Source organism: Arachis duranensis, chromosome 6 (genome assembly GCF_000817695.3).
Source record: "Arachis duranensis cultivar V14167 chromosome 6, aradu.V14167.gnm2.J7QH, whole genome shotgun sequence".
Lineage (NCBI taxonomy): Eukaryota > Viridiplantae > Streptophyta > Magnoliopsida > Fabales > Fabaceae > Arachis > Arachis duranensis.
The window spans coordinates 13,410,331-13,423,866 of record NC_029777.3 but is presented as its reverse complement, the minus strand read 5'-3'; the positions used below and the strand labels follow the sequence as shown (position 1 = coordinate 13,423,866).

The 13,536-nt window shown below is 36.7% G+C and overlaps 1 long non-coding RNA gene across 1 annotated transcript; it reads left to right on the top strand.

Annotated features, from left to right (window-relative positions):
- Positions 1 to 9,238: 9,238 nt before the first annotated feature.
- Positions 9,239 to 11,460, top strand: LOC107492828 (uncharacterized). The gene is made up of 3 exons (XR_001592850.3): positions 9,239 to 9,378; positions 10,921 to 10,973; positions 11,279 to 11,460. It is a non-coding gene; the product is annotated as an uncharacterized LOC107492828 (long non-coding RNA).
- Positions 11,461 to 13,536: the final 2,076 nt, after the last annotated feature.

Below are 13,536 nucleotides of genomic sequence, written 5' to 3'. Positions count from 1 at the left end.
TTGAAGAAATGTTGTTAACTAACTAACATGTAATGCTATATATACAAAGGGTGTGGATTGTTTTGATTCTGTTAAAGTCTCTAGCTTACTTCCTTTTTATTTTCAATCAAATCAACTATCATATGCTAAAAAGGGTAAACTATACTAATTAATCTACTTAATATATAACTAGTAAACTAAGGTGCAAATCAAGCTAAAATATCCAAGATATTATACAGCCCAAAGTGCAGAATGCAAAAGTACAAAAAAAAAGCAAAAAAGAGAAATGTGCAAAAATACAGAAAATGGGCATAATAAGAAGAGAGTCTGTAGTGGTTCACCAAAATAAATAGATGCCAGAGATGGTGACCTCCCCACACTTAAATAATAGCATCGTCCTCGATGCTCACTCAAGCCGGGTGTGAAGGAGCGTCACCACTCCATGCATACATTGGGTTTCTTAACATGCTTCTTTGGGCTTTAATTTTGCTATGTTTAAATTTTCTCTTATTACAATTCGATGCCGTGATATGTGTGTTAAGTAATTTTAGAGATTACAGGGCAGGAATGGCTCAGAGGATGAAAAGGAAGCATGCAAAAGTGGAAGGAATACAAGAAGTTGAAGAAATTGCTAAGCTGTCCAGCCTGACCTCTTGGTACTAAATCGATCATAACTTGAGCTACAAAAGTCTAAATGACGCGGTTTCAGTTGCGTTGCAAAGCTAACATCCGGGGCTTCGCAACAATAATATAATTTGCCATAGCTGCCCCAAAGTTAGGCGACACGAACGTGTGAATGACGTGTCCGCGTCGCATCTACGAATCTCAACCCACGCAAACGCGTGGACGACGCCTCCGCGTCACTTTCCCGCGACCTGTACGTACCAAAAAACGCTGGGGGAAATTTTTGGGTTGTTTCTGACCCAGTTTTTTGCCCAGAAAACACAGATTGAAGACTATAAAGTGGGAGAATGCATCCATTCATCAATTCATGTCTTCCATAATTCACTTTTCATAATTTTAGATGTAGTTTTTAGAGAGAGAGGCTCTCCCCTCTCTCTTAAGTTTTAGGATTAGGATTCCTCTTAAAGGATTAGGTTTATTTCTTTTTCATCACAAGTTCAATGTTCCTTTAATTTATTTTTCACTCTTATTTTATTACTTTAATTGATATTTATCTTTTCTATTTAGCTTATAAACTTTTTCATGTTAGATTTGAATTTATGTTTAAACGTAGTTTGATGTGTTTCAGATTTATAATTTTTTATTTAGCTTTTTATATTCTTTAGCTTTAATTGATTACTTGGAGACTCTTGAGTTATCAAACTCATTGTGATTGATAATTGCTATTTTTGCTAATTGAATCGAATTCCAATAACTCTAGTCCTTTCTTAGGAATTGACTAGGACCTGAGGATCAAACTAATTAGTCCACTTGACTTTCCTTTGCTTTAGTAAAGGTTAACTAAGTGGGATTAAAACTCAATTCTCATCACCATCGATAAGGATAACTAGGATAGGACTTCCAATTTCTCATATCTTGCCAAGAGTTTATTTTACAGTTATTTATTTATTTTACTTGTCATTTAACATACTTCTTCCTTACTTTCAAAACCCCCAATCTACAAGACTCATAACCAATAATAAGAACATACCACCCTGCAATTCCTTGAGAAGATGACCCGAGGTTTAAATACTCGGTTATCAATTTTAAAGGGGTTTGTTGCTTGTGACAACCAAAACGTTTTTAAGAAAGGACTTTTGTTGGTTTAGAAGCTGTACTTACAACGGAAATTTATTCTGAACTCTAGATCACGCAAAAGTTCTCTCTTCAAAATGGCGCCGTTGCCGGGGAATTGCAAACGTGTGTCTTATTATTGGTTATTGTAAATATTTTTCAAAAAAAAATTAGATTTTAAAATTTTTATCTTATCTTATCTCATTTTTCAAAATTCAAATCTTTTTTTCAAAAATTATATCTTTTTCAAAATCTTATCTTATTTTTTTTCGAAAATCATATCTTTTTCAAAAGCTTATCTTATCTTTTTCAAAAATCATATCTTTTTTTAAAATATTTTCTTTTTGTTAATTTTTATTTCTATATTCTCCTACTACTATGAACTCTAACCCCTTTGGCTATGAGTATGGTTACAACTATGTTGCAGGAAGAGGAAGCTATAACAGGAATATGCATCAAGGTCTAAGCAATCGAAGATGGATGGAGCCAAGAGGATCTGATCAACCATTTAGGCAACAACACCTTCCAAGATATCATGGACGAAGACCACTCTGCAATGCATACCAGGATGATAGATATGGTGGACCCCTTGTAGTTACCAACAAGCCCCATCATATGCCGATGAACCACCTCCTCAACATAGCTTTGAACCACCACACTCTGAAGTCCCTTTCCACCATTCACCTCTAAATGACCCTAATCCTTATCCACCACACAAACCACCATATGAACCATACCCAGAACCACCACCTCAATATTCACCATCTCCATATCCTTATCAAAAAGAACCACCTCCATATTATGGACCTGTTTTCCAAAAAAATGAACCCTCAATCTATCCATCCCAAACCTCCATGGAGAGCACACTTGCCTCTATCACTAGTCTCACCTCTACTCTTCAAGCACTTATATCTCGCATGGACCAACCCTCTACCCCCAATATTCAACCCTCAAGCTCTAATACACTTCCATCTCAACCACATAATGATCCACCCATCCCATCACCACCATCCATGGAAGAGCACCCACATCCATCAACCTAAGAGCAACATGATCCCAATGATACTATTGATATGGAACAAGAGAGAGAGGATCATCTTCGTGAATCTATATTTCATAAGGAGCTAGAGGAGGCACTAAAGGTGAAGGTAGTAAAGACCTTCGCAGATGAAAGAGTAGTTGAAGGGAGCTATCATAGAAAAGAAGCCATCAAGGAGGAATACGATTTCATACTTAAACACTTGGATCAAGCGATAAATCGATTGCCTTTTCGACGTTCAGACATTCAAGGAACCCCCATGGCTTCATGTACAGAATCTAATGGAGAACGTAGCATGAAGGAGATACTAGAAACTCCAGTGGACAATAAGGAGCGTGACTTTGTACTCAAACAAGTGGAGGAAACTGGAATTATTGAAGAAGAAGAAGTGGTTCAAGACGTAGGAGATGCTGAACCTCCATGAAAAAGTCAAGTTATAGAGCCTCCTTCAAAGACGTTTGAAACTGATGTTGAGGAAGGTGTACAACCTCCAAAGCATATCATGGTTGAAGACTTTGAAGGGGACAATCAAGAGATGGATTCAATCATTAATGAATTCTTATTTACATTTGAATCCTCTCCCATTGGACTTGACATGGAGATTAAAGAAGAAGAAGCACAACCTCCCATGCCCTTGGTGAACAATGAAAAAGAAATTGAATCAGAAGAAAGCTACCAAGAGGGAGAGTTGAAATTGAAGAAGCTTGCAAATAGGTGGAAGATGTCAAAGAAGAGCACGAGGGAGTGGAGCTTGCACGTTCATTAGAAACACCTCCCCCTAAGTTGCCATCATCCTTCACAACATTCAAGTGGGTAAAATTCATATCCCTTAGCTTTTTAATTCCACTGGAATATGGGCTACTGGAGACGGATGGTCAACTTAGAGCTCTTTGCAGCATTAAGAGTAAGAGGAAGATGATCAGTGGTAAGAATTGTCCTGCAAGGTTCATTATGGTTGGAAGCTTTAAGTTTAAACGCAAAAGTTGGTGTAGAGCTCAATTGAATGGGTCTTGGAAGTTGTTTGGAAGCTGTAGTGACAATTTCAATCGCGTGCCACCCGGATGGAATCATGATGATCTACACAAAGACGGGTGCAAAAGCAAGGTTTGGGACCCCGGAATTCATTCCAACAATCAACACTCGTGGGGCCTTGTCACTTGCTTTAACTTAATTGAAGGCTTTCTGCGCCTAGTTTGGGATCCCGGAGGCTATTGGAATTCCAAACATTGGTGGAGATTTTTGGATGAATACAAGCACAGGCCACCATAACAGGAAGCTCCTTAAATGTCCAACTTAAGGACTTTAACCAAAAGTGCTAGGTGGGAGACAACCCACCATGGTATGATTATCCCTCTTCAGTTTTAATTCTAGTCTGTTTTGTTTGTTTTTGAGTTTTGATTGAACCTGGAATCATGCATAGCATTCTGCATACTACATTAAAAAAATTGCACGCAACGCGACCGCGTCGCCGACGCGTCCGCGTCATATGTGCATTGGGAAGAAAACAAAATGGAACAGAGAGTTACGCGAAAGTGTGGCTGGAGGCGTGCCTTTGGCACAATTTGACCCACGCGATCACGTCGCTGACGCGTCCGCGTCATGTGGGGAAAATGCCTCCCACGCGTCCGCGTCACCCACGCGAACGCGTGCCCCAAAATTGACGTAAAAAGGGGTGTATGACAGAATGTTGGGCTGGAACGTGGCTGGACTCACGCTAGAAGCACAAGCCTTACCATGCGAATGCGTGTCCCATGTGTCCGCGCCGTTTTTCAAAACAAGGCCAACCACGCAATCGCGTCCTCCACGCGACTGCGTCACCCTAAAATTTGGCAATATGAGTTTCAAACAGAGAGTTGCGCGATCGAGAGGCTGCCCTCGTGCTAATGGCACAAATCGATCCACGCGACCGCGTGGATGACGCGTCCACGTCATTTCATAGAAGCACTATCCGTGCGAACGCGTCACTCACGCGTCCGCGTCTCAAGCGGCGCACAGCTTTTCCAAATCAGCCAAATATCTTATCTTTTCTTTCCCTTATCTAAATATTTTCTTTCCTTATTATTTCTTTCTTTCTCCTTTCTTACTTTCTTTTTCTTTTCCATTGGTGTTAAAATTCTCTTTTTCAACTATTGCATCTTTTCTTGAATTATTCTGGTGCTTTATGACTTGTTTTATTCTGATTGGGTATTATTATTCATAAATCAATGCTAATTTTTATAATACTGATATTCCTTTTGCATTGATATGCACTTACACTATCTTGCATTACCCACACTCTCTTCCCCTTTGTTGCACTTTTTGCACTATTGATATGCCATTTGCTCTTACTATTTTCTCACTTGCATGTTGTAGCTACCATGTACTTGAGACCCTTATTATTTGGCATTAACACCCATATTTTATTTGTTTTCTTATCTTTATTTCTGGGTTACTTTTCTTCCCTTTTTCTTTCAGGATGGCCACCCGGAAGGGAATCGGAAGGCGTTTACAAGGGGAGACAAACAAGTCTATCTGCACAAACCTGGGAGAAAAGCATCAGTTGGAGCAACCCGTCCACCTGCACATCTCAGCATGCACCGAGGACGGTGCAATCTTTAAGTGTGGAGAGGTCGATACTGATCTCCATGGGTTAGTTATTCTCTTCTCAACACCAATGTCTTATTTTCTTTAATTGTTCATTGTTGCATTCGCATGTTTGTTTGATTTTGTGCATATATTACCATTACTTGGTTGAAGTAATATTTTCTTTTTCAAGAAACTTTTTATAGTATTTCACTAATTTAAATTAAAAACTTTTTGAAAAACTTGTTTGAAGAAATATTATTTAGGAACATGGTTTAGAGTTCGAACAAACAAAACCAGTGAAATTTTGAGCCTATTTGATTGGTTGCATTTTATCAACCAATATTTTATTTTTGGTGTGTGTTATTCTCTCTAAAATTGTGATTCTTGTCTTTCTTGATTCTATATTTCCATTGTTTAATGTATGCATACACTTATATGATTGAGGCCTTGTTTCACTAAGCTTACATACCCATATGGCCTTACCTTTCATTATCCTTCGCAAACCAATGTTGAGCCTATTTTACCCCTTGTTCTTTACTTTAGCTCATCACTAACCCTAAGCGAAAAATAATAATGTCCTTAATTTGAATCCTTGATTAGCTTAGACTAGTGAGAGTGCTCATGAATTAAGTGTGGGGAAAGTGGGTTTGGAAACGTTTGGTTTGGGAATTGAGTATGTTATAATTTGTGTGAAAATATGAAAAATGTTAAGAACATGTTTATGCATTCAATACCTTAATCATATGCATTAAAAAAATTTATTAATAAAAAAAGTAGAAAAGTAAAAAAGGGACAAAATGCCCCAAAGTAAATGGCGATAGCAATGCATATGTACTGTACTCAAAACTTGGAATGCATAAATATGTAGTAAACGCAGTTAATGGGTAGTTATTGATTTTATATTATGATTACATGGATTATCCTAAGTTAGGTGGAAAGTTTAAGTTAATTAAGGATTCAAATTTTAGTCCACTTGACCAAATACAATCCTACCTTGACCCTAACCCCATTACAACCCTTAAAAAGACCTCTTGATATGAGTATTTTGTGCATTAAATTTTTGTTGATTGTTAGATGAAGAGCAAGCCTTAGAAAGCAAGGTTAGTAGAGAATTGAGAGAATCGAACCTTAAACACCTGAGCGATTAGAGTGTATACACTTCTAGTGAGGGTTCATCTGCTTTCATGAGCTATTTTCTTTTGCAAGTTTACTTGTACTTTATTTTGTGATTTGAATTAGTGAAATCCAGTTCATATTTGTTCTTGAAAGATTTATTTACTTTTCACCAAGTAGGTAGAATCATTGTTGCATGTAGTTGCATCTCATACATTTTACCATTCTCCTTCACTCTTTTAGTTCTTTTGAGCTTAGCATGAGGACATGCTAATGTTTAAGTGTGGGGAGGTTGACAAACCACTATTTTATGGTTTATCTTGTGCTCAATTGAGTGGATTTTATCAATCTTTCATACACTTATTCATACTAATTGCTTGAGTTTACGTTTTCCTTCCGGATTTTGTGCTATGATTAAAAACATGCTTCTTTAGGCTTTAATTTTGCTATGTTTAAATCCTCTCTTATTACCATTTGATGCCGTGATATGTAGGCCTGGCAGCATGGACCCTATCCGCGGGTACCCAACCCGACCCAACCCGGTCGGGTAGGGTTGCCAACCCGATTCGCTGCGGGTAGGGTTGGGCACGGAGCGGGTTGGCCTGCGGAGCGGGTAGGGTGCGGGTTGAGTCTCAACCCTACCCGCCCTACCCGCACCTTCCATAATATGTGTTATATATGTTTAAAAATGTTATATATGGGAGTTGAACCAAGGACCTTAAGCATGTGCAAAAGGATCCTAGCCACTGAACCAAGGATACTTGTGTTATTTATGAGATATTTGTGTCATTATAATATTTTTTTTGTCAACCCGCGGGTTGAGCGTGGGTAGGGTTAGGGTTGGGTATTTCTCAACCCGCGGGTAGGGTAGGGTTGAGTGTTAGTCAAAAACTCAACCCGCGGGTAGGGTTAGGGTTGGGTTCAAACCCTACCCTACCCTACCCATTGCCACCCCTAGTGATATGTGTGTTAAATGATTTCAGATATTACAGGGCAAGAATGGCTCAGAGGATGGAAAGAAAGCATGCAAAAGTGGAAGGAATACAAGAAGTTGAAGAAATTGCTAAGCTGTCCAGCTTGACCTCTTGATACTAAATCAATCATAACTTGAGCTACAAAAGTCCAAATGACACGGTTTTAGTTGCGTTGCAAAGCTAACATCCGGGGCTTCGCAACAATATATAATTTGCCATAGCTGCCCCAAATTTAGGTGACGCGAACGTGTGAATGACGTGCCCGCGTTGCATCTGCGAATCTCAACCCACGCAAACGCGTGGACGACGCCTCCGCGTCACTTTTCCGTGACCTGTACGTACCAGAAAACGCTGAGGGGCGGTTTCTGAGCTGTTTCTGACCCAGTTTCGGCCCAGAAAACACAGATTGAAGGCTATAAAGTGGGGGAATGCATCCATTCATCAATTCATGTCTTCCATAATTCACTTTTCATAATTTTAGATGTAGTTTTTAGAGAGACATGCTCTCCCCTCTCTCTTAAGTTTTAGGATTAGGATTCCTCTTAAAGGATTAGGTTTATTTCTTCTTCATCACAGGTTCAATGTTTCTTTTAATTTATTTTCCACTCTTATTTTATTACTTTAATTGATATTTATCTTTTCAATTTAACTTATAAACCTTTCCATGTTAGATTTGAATTTATGTTTAAACGTAGTTTGATGTGTTTCAGATTTATGATTTTTCATTTAGCTTTTTATATTCTTTAGCTTTAATTGATTAATTGGAGACTCTTGAGTTATCAAACTCATCGTGATTGATAATTGCTATTTTTGCTAATTGAATCGAATTCCAATAACTCTAGTCCTTTCTTAGGAACTGGCTAGGACCTGAGGATCAAACTAATTAATCCGCTTGACTTTCCTTTACTTTAGTAAAGGTTAACTAAGTAGGATTAAAACTCAATTCTCATCACCATCGATAAGGATAACTAGGATAGGACTTCCAATTTCTCATATCTTGCCAAGAGTTTATTTTAGAGTTATTTATTTATTTTACGTGTCATTTAACATACTTCTTCCTTACTTTCAAAACCCCCAATCTACAAGACTCATAACCAATAATAAGAACATACCTCCCTGCAATTCCTTGAGAAGATGACCCGAGGTTTAAATACTCGGTTATCAATTTTAAAGGGGTTTGTTGCTTGTGACAACCAAAACGTTTGTAAGAAAGGACTTTGGTTGGTTTAGAAGCTATACTTACAACGGGAATTTATTCTAATTTTTAGATCACGCAAAAGTTCTCTCTTCAAAATCAGGTCGCCTATCCGGTACCCATGTCCAATTCGCTAGTGGGCTGGGTCGGAACAGTTACGTAATTAGATGCACGTGTAAAACTACTTTATACTAATAGTGTATTAAAATTAAATTATTATTATTATTATTGAATATATAGTTTTTCTTTGTGTTGGTCTTTATAGTCAATGTTGAATTCATGAAATCCGTACAATAGCAGGGACACCAAATACATGTATGTATGCATGCATGCATGTATTAGGACTTAATTAATGATGCTCATTGGTTCCATAGGCAGGTGATGGATTTGATTTTCTCTCATGCTCAACTAACAATCCTAACTACCAATAATACAGAGAATATAATCCCTCCACAAACAACTAGAAATAGGGAAGACATTCCCACAGTTTTTCTTATGTCACATACAAACACATATATATACAGTTTAATACCCTCTTAGCTTTTTCCAACTGTTCAATCTCATCATCACCAATTGGGGGCAAGACAGTAAAATCACCCCCAGCCAAGACATTATCTACTATGCGGAATTAAGTTAAAAAAAATATTATTTACATCTTGGTGTTTCTAAGTTCTAACCTCTCATTTAATGTCCTTTTGTAGCACTAGCTACCTGGTAGAACCTCAATTTTTCTCATCACTTTGCTTAATGTTTGGTCATTATTAGGTAGGTTGCAGGTAGGGGTGGCAAAACGGGCCGAACCCGCCGGGTCAAACCGCCAAACCCGCCAAAAACGGTGGATCGGGACGAGATTTTGAACCCGCCAAATTTTAAAAACCCGCCAAAACCGCGGGCCAAGGCGGGGCGGGGCGGGCTGGCCCGGCGGGCTGACATATTATTTTTTAAAGGGTAATTTCGTAATTTTGCCACTGATATATAAATAGAAAAAGTTTCCTTCCCCTCCTTCCCAGCACAAACAGCCGGCCCTAACTCTCTTCCCTAACCCTAACGGCGCCTAACCCTTCCTTCAATCTTCATCCCTTACTCTCCGTCTCTCCCTTCCCTGACCCTGACTCCCTAAGACGCTGAGACCTCATACCGACAGACCCTCAGACCAACGGACCTTGACCCTTCCTTCAATCTTCATCCTTCAACAACTCAGCTCCCTCGTCTGTCCTCACTCCTCGGCTTCGCAGTTCGTGGCGGCACGCTCCAGTTCGTGGCGGTTCGTGGTTCGCCGGTTGCTGTTTCATCTCGCCGGTTCGCGATTCGTGGCGGCACGCTCCAGTTCCGGCAGATTCCGGCGGCGCTGCTCTCTCCTCCCCTGCCTCTCGACGGCTCTGAGCCAGTAAGTAAATATTTTTATTTTTTTTAATAAGGAACTGTGAATCTGTGATTTTGGTTGTGGACACTGGACAGCTTCTTTGATGCTGTTGAAAATTAATGTGGATTTGTTTATGAAATTTGGTTTACTGGTATTTGTTTTTAAAATTTGTTTATGAATTTTGAGAGTAGGCAGGAAGGATTTTGAAGTTTGTTTTACTGGTACTTGTTATGCAGGCAGGAAGCATTGATGAATTTATAAATTACTGTGAATTTGTTTATGAAATTTGTTTTACTGGTATTTGTTTATGAATTTTGAGAGTAGGCAGTAAGGATTATGAAGTTTGTTTTACTGGTACTTGTTATGCAGGCAGGAAGCATTGATGGATTTGTTTTACTAATTTAATATTTATAAGTATTTATATCTTGTTCTAAATTTGGGTATTCTTCTAATTGCAGGTGATGGCGAAGGTGAAGATGTGAATCCTCAAGGTGTTAGGAGAGGCGGTGTTTCAACTTCTGGATCAGACTCAAATTTTGTTGATTTAGAAGTTGATAATTAATTTATGTGTGTTGATGTAAGGATTTTTTTGGGTGTCTTGTTGATTTATGAATTATGTTGTGTTTTGTTTTAACTTTTAATTATGGTAGAATTTATGTGTGGATTATGATTTATGTGTTTGTTTTGTTATTATTATGCACTTATGTTTAAGATTTTAAGACTTATTATTTGTTATGTGATGTCCTATTTTTATTATTGTTAATTTCAATCAAAAAAATTATTATGGTTGATTATAATTTTTTAATCGATTAATAATTAATTAAAGATATTATTCTATATATTAAAAAACAAATTTGATGGAATAATTTTATTATAAAATAAAAATTTGGTAAATTGAATTTTATTGAATTTTATCATAAAAAAAATTTAGGTAATTTGCCACCCCTAGTTGCAGGCGTTGATTGGAACAAGGATTCTGTGGTAGTGATAGCGGTACTATTTCTCAAGGTTCGCTTCTAAAGTTTTTAACCTACTCAAGACCCCCCTCTTGTGTAGTGCATCTCATTTCACCATCTATGTATCAATCATCCTACTTGTCATCATTTTCCTATTTAATTTTAATTGCAAAATATTTGAATAACTCAATTTCTTTCATATATGTATATACTCACATTCCTAATATTATTGGATGAGATATAAATGTAATTAAAAAAAATACACCCAATTCAATGATATCGTAAGATGAATTAGTCCAAGCGACCAGATATATATAACTGTTCATTTTAATTACTATATTCCCTTAACAAATGTAGATGATTGAGAAGATGTAGAATGGGTACCAAGTTGCTGATCCTGATCTCCCAAGAATCACAACTGAATGTTGTTTTAGAGGGAAAAGCCATCAGTTGACGGTTAACCTTGTCCGTTTGATATTTTTCATCTCATCATCATCCCTACGCATGTGTGATACTACTTTTTCCTTTTCTTCCATTGATTCCATTAGGTGGTCTTAAAAAGAAGAACAATAATAACACGATGCCACCAATTAGAAAACAAATGTCATGATGTTACATTTTGTAGCATGTAGTTAGGTATCTCCATGTGTTGAAGATTCCCATTTGAGGGGTCTCAAGACGAAACGTGTCGCATTATGGACCATCATCTAGCTGACTTTCATGGTATTTTGGCGGCTGAATTTTCAGGGATACAATTTTTTCATTTTTTTTCATCTTTAGTGATATTTAAGGCTTCATCTTTAGTAATATTTAAAGCTTGAAACTTAAATTTCAAGTGTTTTTATATTTTTGGCTGTTATTACACAAAATTTAGAAGCAATTATACTGCATATTACACATATTTAATAAGATAAAATAAAAATAATTCAGAATTTTCAAGTTTGTAAAATAATTACAAATTCATCACAAAATGACTCATATAAATACCAAAAATAAGCACAAATATACTCTATTAATCTTAATCCTTACCTCTTATTTAATTTCAGTTCTTAGACCTTTCACACACTAAAAAACGTGCACACAAAAGCAGGTTGGTGGTGGTGCAATTTTGTTTTTAACCGAAAAGTGTCACAAAAACGTCCAAATTCAACCACTTTGAGTTCGAATTTCTCTAGCTCTTTAAGCGTATTTCATAGGGAATTCAAGAGAGATTTTTTAGATATAGAAGAGAGCAAGAATTCACCATGATCACTGTTGAAAAAATAAAAGAAGATAGAGAAGAAACAAGAGCTCACCTTGTTAATTTTTCGGTAAAAACGCGAGAATTAGTGAAAATGTGTAAGAAACTGTATTTGTATGGTTTAGATTCTTGAAGAAAACGTGAAGAAAAATTGAAGAACAGTTAGAATAAGGGCTGGGATGTGGAGGAGAAGTGCAGAATTTACTTTCTCTTTCTCATTCTAAAACACGGTAAAAAAGGTAATAAAATGCATAAACTGTTTGTGAATTTTGTGGCCAATGCTTCCTTAAATAAAAAATCAAAGTCTTGCTAAATTTATGATGATAAAAGAGGCTGAAATTTTCGTGCTCATTGGCTAGGCTTTAATGAAAAAGGGGCGTGAAAACAAGAAAGTTTGGTCAGCACTTGCGTGTTGGGCTTATCCACAATTAACCGCAGTTTGATACTCATGGTTAAAAACACAACAGAGAGTGGTGAGAAGTTGAGATAATATCGGCCCATAGGCTAAAAGAGAAGGACGAGTTATTTGGGTGGCAAGTAAGAGAATTCGGGGTCTCTGGGAATCGTTTGCGTAATACTAGACAGAAATTGAGTTCGAGATGACTTTTACTGTATAGTAGAATAATTAATAGATAAGATTTTCTTTAACGAAATAAATTATGAATAAATGGCTAATATTAATCTTGGGACACAATTACTAAAATAAAAATTATTCTTACTATTGATTTCAAATTTTTTTATTATTAACTTTTTTTTAACACACGTAAAATCGTCACTAAAAATAAATTTTTGACTCAAAAAGTTTCTAACGAGAAAAATAAACCAACGGTAAATTAAATACATTTTTGCTTCATAACATGAATACGTATGCCTACATGGTCGTGGTAAACGAAAATGGCAAGCCTCTTCGATTTTAAGTATGCTTCTTCCTCTGCAAGTTAACTCTTCACTTCAAATTCTTTTTGTCTTTTTCGAATACTACTTATATATATACCCCCCAACCATTTTCTCCGTTTACCTATTTCTCCTTCATTTCTAAACATATTTAATTGTGAATTCTCTTATGTAAGTGTTTAGAGAAAAATGTATATTTTAAGTTGTAGGTTTTGTTTTCTTGATTCTTCTACATATTGAAATATTGATTACATTATTTTCTTTCTTTTTCTAGTTTATTTATTTATTATCATTATTGAGAGTTTTCTCTTCTTTAGACACGCGTTATGTTACCAAAATTAAAAGTGATTTTTTTCTGATGGATAAAGTTAGAATTTGTGATTGGCCCCTTGACCTGTGTGCAATTCGTTAAAGTCGTTCGCTACTGGAGTATGCCAAATGAGTTAAGTCTTAAAATAGTCCTTGAATTTATATTCTGTTA